The sequence below is a fragment of the Corvus kubaryi genome, unplaced genomic scaffold (assembly GCF_017639235.1).
Source record: "Corvus kubaryi isolate FWS band 111438036 unplaced genomic scaffold, C.kubaryi_AGA036_p1.0 134, whole genome shotgun sequence".
Classification (NCBI taxonomy): domain Eukaryota; kingdom Metazoa; phylum Chordata; class Aves; order Passeriformes; family Corvidae; genus Corvus; species Corvus kubaryi.
The window spans coordinates 6,486,267-6,493,691 of NW_024580668.1; the positions used below are offsets into that span (position 1 = coordinate 6,486,267).

Consider the following 7,425-nt stretch of genomic DNA (forward strand, 5'->3'; position numbering starts at 1 on the left):
TTGCCAAGGCAACACTTCACGAAAACCAAAAGTTTCTTTTCATGGACTCACAGGATGTGTTGGGTTGGAAGGGACCTTAAAGCTCATCTTGCTCCAACTCTCACCACACTCAGGACATATTCCACTAGACCACTTTGCTCCAAGCCCCATCCAACCTGGCCTTGAACACTTCCAAGGCTGCGACAATCACAGCTTCTCTAGAACCTGTTTTGTTCCTCCCAGATCTAAAACCATACCAAACTTATCATCCTCAGAGGCAGATTTCTATTAAATGTCTACATTTTTCTAGGAAAGGAATCCAGCAAACATTGTTTGCATCTGACTTTGCAAAATGAACATGAGCTGCTGCCCACTTTTCTTATTTTTCCCCATTTGGTGGAACATTTTCATTCTGTTGTTGTTTGGAGCAGTATTTTAATATACCTGGCTGAGGCTGCTTAAAATAGCACAGCAAGATACCGGGGTGTGAGGGGTGGAAAACTGAGCTCTTGCACATCTGGTGTTTCTATTGTTGGAAGTCTTAAATCCCACCTCTCTGGTGGGATGAAATAGGTGTCACTAATCCAATTTCTAAAGTATCATGCACCACGCTGATGCTATTTTAAGACTAAAAAAAAAAAGCCAATTTAAACAAACCTCTGCTCCTTTCCATTTTCTCTGTTCCACAATTTATGACAGAAGACAGGAGAGAAAGATTGTTTTGGGAACAATGTTTTCAGGACTCTAAAAATAATATAAAAACTGCTCTGCCACACTCTCAGCTGTTACAGCCCCAAAAAGCACTGGCTCTCTTTGCTCACAGAGCCACAACTGCGGTGGGATTTCTACCCCGCGTACCAACCTAGTGACCACACCGTGGGACAGTCATTTCTTGTTTTTCTCCTGGGAATAGCTACAGCACTTCTGTGTTGCAAGGCAAACTTGAGCCTCTTTTAATGAAACTGGACGTGTGAAATGAGGTACACAAAGCCAAAGGCCAGCTGAACCTGTGATCTCTGAATGGGTCTTCACATTCTTCCCAGGAAGATGAATGGGAATCACTTTTTCCAGGGAAGCTGCATCAGCTGGAAATTTGCTTTAGAAAATGTGCTTTCTGCTCCTCTCAGATCCAAAATTCCTACACATTTCTTGTAAGTCCTTCTTAGATAAGGACCATGTTAAACTAAGTGACAGTGAAGCAAAATGACAATCCAGGAATAAATTTTCCTGTACACATTATCCTTCATCCACGTGGGTGGTTTCTCACTGGCACACAGGGGTGAGGAAGGAACCCAAATGCATCACTGTACATAAAGTCACACGTGCTGAGGGGTGAACAAATCTCAGAGATACTGGAAACCTCCTCTGAAGACCCAATTCAGGGAAAGCCTGAGCTGCTTTGTGTTTCTGGGGGTGAAGAAGCTCAGGATCTTCCACAGATGCTCCGAGGCAGTAGGATTGTGCCTGAATCTCGCTCTGGAAATGCCAGTGGCTCAGCTGAGAGCTGTGGCGATGATTTACATTGCACTGAGAAGGGCCACAGTCCTGCAAGGGTCTTTCATCAGGAGCAAAGAGCGGCCTGGAGTGTGGGGAATGCTGGATCTGTACCACGGAGTGCTCATCCTTCACCTTAATGTGGAGCTACCCCCAAAGCCGCCATGTATCACTTTTTCTATTTCCCCTGGTGTGTATATTTTGGAGCAGCTGTTCCATGTGGCTTTTTATGGTGATCCTATGGGAAGCAGCCATTCGCCTGCTGTGATATCCTCACAACTACTATGAACTCCTCATTCCTTTTGGTTTTATTTGGGGTTTTTTATCTGTTTGTTTGATTGGTTTGTGTGGGTTTGTTTGTTTGGGTTTTTGTCTTTTTTGGTTTGAGTTTTTTGTTTGCTTTTTTATAAATGACTGGTGAAGCTGAACAGCCAAACTCAAGAAAATGTAAACCAGGTTCAACTTTCCAGAAATTCCTTTGGACTGGGTTTAGCTGCATCCCCCAGGCTCAGGATTATCAAGATATTTGCAGGTTTTGCTCTGCACCATCAGCCTGCTCAGATTCTGCTCGGTGTTTCACAAATGGAGAAGACAATGGATGCTGTGCCAAGCTTCCTTTCAAACAGCAAAACCTGGGTCAGCATGAGAGAAAAGAAGAAGAAAAAAAGAAAATATTCATCAGTTAGAACAGAGCCAGTGTCCCACCATCCGCCCCTCCACTCTTACTAATTTTGTATATTTAGAGACAAGGCTGGGTCTAAAGCTTCCCTCTCTCAGTTGCTGGTGCTATTTGCTACCTTGCAGCTTTGATTTCTGCTGATCTAAGTCACTGCTGTCCATGTGGGGTTGAGACTGTTGAGCCTGGAGAACAGAAGGCCCTGGAGAGGCTTTGCTGTGGCCATGCAGGACTTGAAGGGTGCCATAGGAAAGATGGGGACAGTGTTCAATAGGGCCAGTGGCAAGAGGAGAAGCAGGGATGGCTTTTAACTGCAGGAGGTTGATTTAGGTTGGATCTAAGGAAGCTCCTTTTTCACACTGAGAGTGCTGAGGCACTGGCCCAGGCTGTGCACAGAGGATGTGGATGCCCCATCCCTGCGAACATCCAAGGCCACGTGGGAACAGGACTCTGAGCAACGTGCTCTGGTAGAAGATTGCTCAAGTTGGAACAAGATGATCTTTAGCGTCCCTTCCAAGCCAGACCACTCAGGGATTCCATCATTCTATGATCCCCGTTGTCCACTCCACGGTGACCCTGGACTCCTGTGAATTGTGATGTCATGGTCTGCATTCCAACTGGAGCTCCCAGCATCCAGCAAAGAGGACAACACAACCATTCGCCCTTGTGCCTACACACCTGTCACCCTGCTTGGCCCCTGCTCCGATACTCCCAAGAGTTCCCAAAGGTCTCTCGTGCCTGGATTTTGCCATTCATCCCTGCAAGATGCTCACATTCGTCCTGAGGAAGGTAAGGTGCCATTCCATGGAAATGGACACCACCTAAGTGCCTCTGTGGGGATGCTGTGGGACAGGGATCCCACTCAGAGGTTTTGCTATGTATGCAGGTTTCCAGAGATGAAGAGAAAGAGATGCAGGTGGATATAAAGACTGATACAGAGGAGGACATGGAAGTGGAGGGAGGAGAGACTGGAGAGGAAGAGATGGAGGTGGATGTGAAGGAAGAGATGGAGGAAGAGATGGAGGTGGATGCGAAGGAGGAGATAGAGGAAGAGATGGAGGTGGATGTGAAGGAGGAGACGGAGGAAGAGATGGAGGTGGAAATAGAAGAGTACATTGAGGCCATGGATGTGGATGGAAAAGACGAGGAGGAGGAGGACATGGTCCTGGGATGAAGGCGGACTCCAGCAGTAGGACAGGTATGTGCTCCCCACAGGCAGAGTGGGTGCCCTGCTGCCAGGCTGGGGCTGGGCTGGGTGCCCCGCTGAGGGACACGGTGCCCCGTGGGCTGGATTCTGGCAGCACAAGCACCAACCCCAGCTTTGGGTCACACAAGCCCCATGCCAGTGCCTGGGGCCTGACCCCCAGCCCCAGCCAGGCTCAGCGCTGGCGGCAGAGTCCCGCTCTGCCAGTGTGTCCCGGGCTGGGGCACATGGAACAGCCCTCTGTGCCTGACTGCAATGACTGTGTCACTTGCTTTTCTTCCAGGACTGATGGAGATCCAGGGCAGAGATGGCACCCTTCTGTATATACGTTTTAGGGATTCTTTTTGTCTTCTGTAAATACGTTTAACATATTTTTGATAGATACGTTCTTGTAAATACGTTCTACAGATCGTTGTTGTTACAAAGGTTCTTACAATGTAAATATGTTCTGTAGTTCATTTTTGTTGCTGCTCTTATGCAAATAAAGGATCTTTGTTTTTCATACCTCAGTTCTCTTTGCATTTTCTTTGGGCACAGGCCTCCATGGACCAAGACTTCCTTTGGAAACCCCCTCTGTCACCAGACTCTGGTACAAGCATAACACAAATTGATCCTCGTAGTTAAAGGCGTGACATTAATTGGCACAAATTTGTCCCTTGGACTTTCTAGCACAGTAAATGTCAGTGCTCATAATCCCCAATTCATAATGAAAGCTTTCAGTCTCCTCACCTGCCACAGACATGTATTGCCGAGATTTGCTTCTGGGTTATGACTGATTTTTATTAATGGTTTCAGGACTCTGATGTTGTTCCTGGCTAAGGTGCAGAGATGAAATTTCAGAGCCAAATGAGCTCAGCACAGCTCGTGCAACACGCAGAATTTCCAGACCCAGACATTCAGGCCATGCAAACTGATACTTTTTCATCCCTGTGCAAAGACCATTATTAGGACATCACTGATGTACCATGCACGTCTCAGAGCTGTGCCTTCTGTCCAGCCCTCCCAAGTCACTTCACAGACGTCACTCCAAGCAGTTTCTGATAGAGTTCAGAAGCACATGGGATTTAATCCTGGATTTCTCCATCTTCTCCTGAGCTGTCTCCAGACACAGTGTGTGGGCACTGTCTGACAGCAGCAGCATTAACGTGTCACCTCCCTGACACTGAGGTTCATGTCACAACTTTTCATCAAAAGCAGCAAACAAATGATTCCCACTGGGTCCCACACAGCTCCATGGGGACTTTTTGTGTGGCTGCAGCTCCAGCACCAGCCCTGGTGCTCAAGAATTTCTGGAGGAGATGCACAGAGGGAACCAGCCTTTCACAGAGAAAAACATCAGTTTGCGTGGCCCAAATCCCCACAACCCTGGAGACTGTGGTAACCTGGACTCTGCATTTACACTTTGGCCTCTGTGCCTTATTTTCCCCCTCACAAAAGTCCCCCCAGCTCCCCTCATGCTCAGATTCCCAATAGAATTAAAAGCAGCATTAGGAGCAGGGATAGATGTTGGGAACTGTCCCAAGGCGCAACAAAATTTCTCAGGCCTTACAATTCCAGCTGAGGAGGGAGGAAAAGCCTGCATGAGAGAGGTGTGAAATCAAAGCTGTAATCAAGCTTAGGTATAATGAGAGAAGCTGAAGAGATTTTCAATGTTCAGAACACAAGATTAGCAGCTCCAGGCACAGGAGGAGCACGATATTTTCCCCCTGTAACAACTCTGCGATGCAAATTGCATCTCCAATCCTTCTCCCCAGCTCCGGGACCTGTTCAGCTGCTGATGTGGTGCTGAATTTTTAAAGCACAGTGGAAGCTGGGCAGAGAGGTGGTTTTTTATTTACAGCTTGGAAGCACCAGTCAGAGCAAAGAGAGGCAGAGCCTGGCCTGGGGGTGCAGCACAGCTGCACGACACATGCCTGAAACGCCAAGAAATTAAAGAATTTGCCACTTGTTTTTCTCCCACAGGAGATACAGAAGGTGTTTTATGGAATCCCTGCCTCGTTCAGGCTGTGTGAGCATGCAGGAGAGCACAAGGATGAAGGTTACACCACCTTCTGCTGCTGCTTCTAGCTCTTGACTCAAATCTCTCCAAAATCTGTCACTACTGGACCTTCCCAAAGATTTACTCAGTCCTCGCTGTGCTGAGGAGCATGAAGGGAGATAAAGGCATTTGCAGAGATCAGAGATGCAATTGCTGCCTCAGGTGTGTTTCACTGCCCAGGTTAGTGCCCCTAAAACCATCAAAATCTGCCCCTTTGACAGCACCAAGCCAACATCAGAACATCAGGGCCTGCAAATGGTTGGAAATGCCATTTTTTAATATTTCTCTCCCGGTCTCCCATTTCATGGTGCCATTGCAGGAGTTTATCTCATCACTCGGCAGTCAGCTTCAGATGGATTTTTAGTGCTGAGCAAATAAAAGGCAATTTTACTTTGTCTCCAATGACTGAAATTTCACCTAAATCAGATGAACTCTGTGTTCTGCGGCTGGCCAAGCACTAACCACTGCCAGGTCACCAAGACTGGATGTCAGACTGCCCTAATATTAGAAAGTTAAATTTATTTGGGTTTATGTACAAAATTATTCTATCTCAAAAGAATTTGGATCCATATAACTGCATTTCCAAACACTAAACTCAGACCAGCCACAAAGACCACAAGAGACAGGAAAAGAAATAAAAATAAAGATTTCTAAGGAGATGGAAATTGAATGCTGAGTTTTTCCCATTATAGAAAGTTTCATAAATTATCACCTGCCAGCTCCTTTCCTTCACTTGTGTGGCCACAACTGAATACACTCACAGATAAGAAAATGTTTGTCCTGCGGAAAACTGGGGCTAGAAGTAGAAAAAGGCTCAGATATCTGAGTTAAAAGACAACATAATGAAAAGAGCTGCCTCATAATAGCAAGATATGATGGACAGCAGGAATGGCTGAAGCCAGCAGAGATAAGTCCATGAGCTATTCATGCTACAAAGCTTTCTGACAAAACCTCCAATGACCCAAAAGGAACATTTTGTCTGGCAGAGCTGATAGGAGCCCTGCGCATTTAATTCTGTCATTGACAGCAAATGGAGATTGGCTTGGAGCTCCTTTGGTCCACTACTACTTCTTTTTTTGCACCCAGAAAATATAATCATATCTACTCTTTGGGAAGAAATTACTGCTTTGAGTGGCTCAAGGCAAAGAGTTTCTTCCCCTACCCACTCATAATCAGTCACCAAGGGAAATATTTTCTCAAAAGATCTCTTCAAAATTCTGGAGTTACTTTTAACATAAATAACTTGGTTGTTTTGCTCAAAATGAGAAGGGAATTGAATCTGGCTCCCTCAGTTTTAACATAAGTGTTTCTTCCCAGTTCTTCAAAAAGAGGAACAAAACACTTTGTTGCAGCAAACTGAAGGGAGGGAGAAGTTTCTTTCCCTCTGAGCTGCACAATAGAGGAAAATTTTGTTGCCACGAGGCAACAAAACCCAACCAATTTCCAGTTCTTTTAGTTCAAGGGAAAAGCTCTGAGGATCATATCTGTGGGAGACACAGAGTGGGAGGAGCAGGGGATCTGCTGGGGGTTTTTGGGGTGGGGGACAGATTAAAGAAACGTTCAAGTAAAACCCAAGAGAGCCCAAGACTCCATCCCTCAGAGGAGAAACTTGATTTGACTCAAATGTCATTCAAATCCAAAAAAGGTTGAGGCATTTCCCCAAGATCTGCTGAGCCACCAGGTACAACCCAAATCACTTTGTGGGACCAGGGCAGCAGGTCCCTGGCGTGGGGCAGGGATGCTCCCTTGGGAAGTTGCCTGCATCGCCCATGGGACTGGCAAGATCTACTTCCAATGCCCCCAACATCCAAAAAGCTCCACATTAAAAGCCTCTAAATTGGGATTTCACTTCTCCTTCTGTCTGTTGTCACTAGGCAGCTGCTCCACTTCAACACCCTTCTGATGGGTACCAATTTTCTCCTAATTTCCAGCCTAAACAGGGAGTTATTTCCATTCATTCTTCTTCAAGTACTGGGAGTTGGTACCTGATATGCTCTTCCTATCTGGGTGTGTGTTTGTGCACACAAAAGGCCA

General features: G+C 46.3%; 1 long non-coding RNA gene across 1 annotated transcript; it reads right to left on the reverse strand.

Moving 5' to 3' along the window:
* Nucleotides 1-695: 695 nt before the first annotated feature.
* On the reverse strand, nucleotides 696-4,689 carry LOC121673645. Its single transcript, XR_006019266.1, has 2 exons — nucleotides 4,083-4,689; nucleotides 696-2,105 (listed from the first exon to the last, which is right to left on the reverse strand). It is a non-coding gene; the product is annotated as an uncharacterized LOC121673645 (long non-coding RNA).
* Between the last annotated feature and the right edge of the window lie 2,736 nt (nucleotides 4,690-7,425).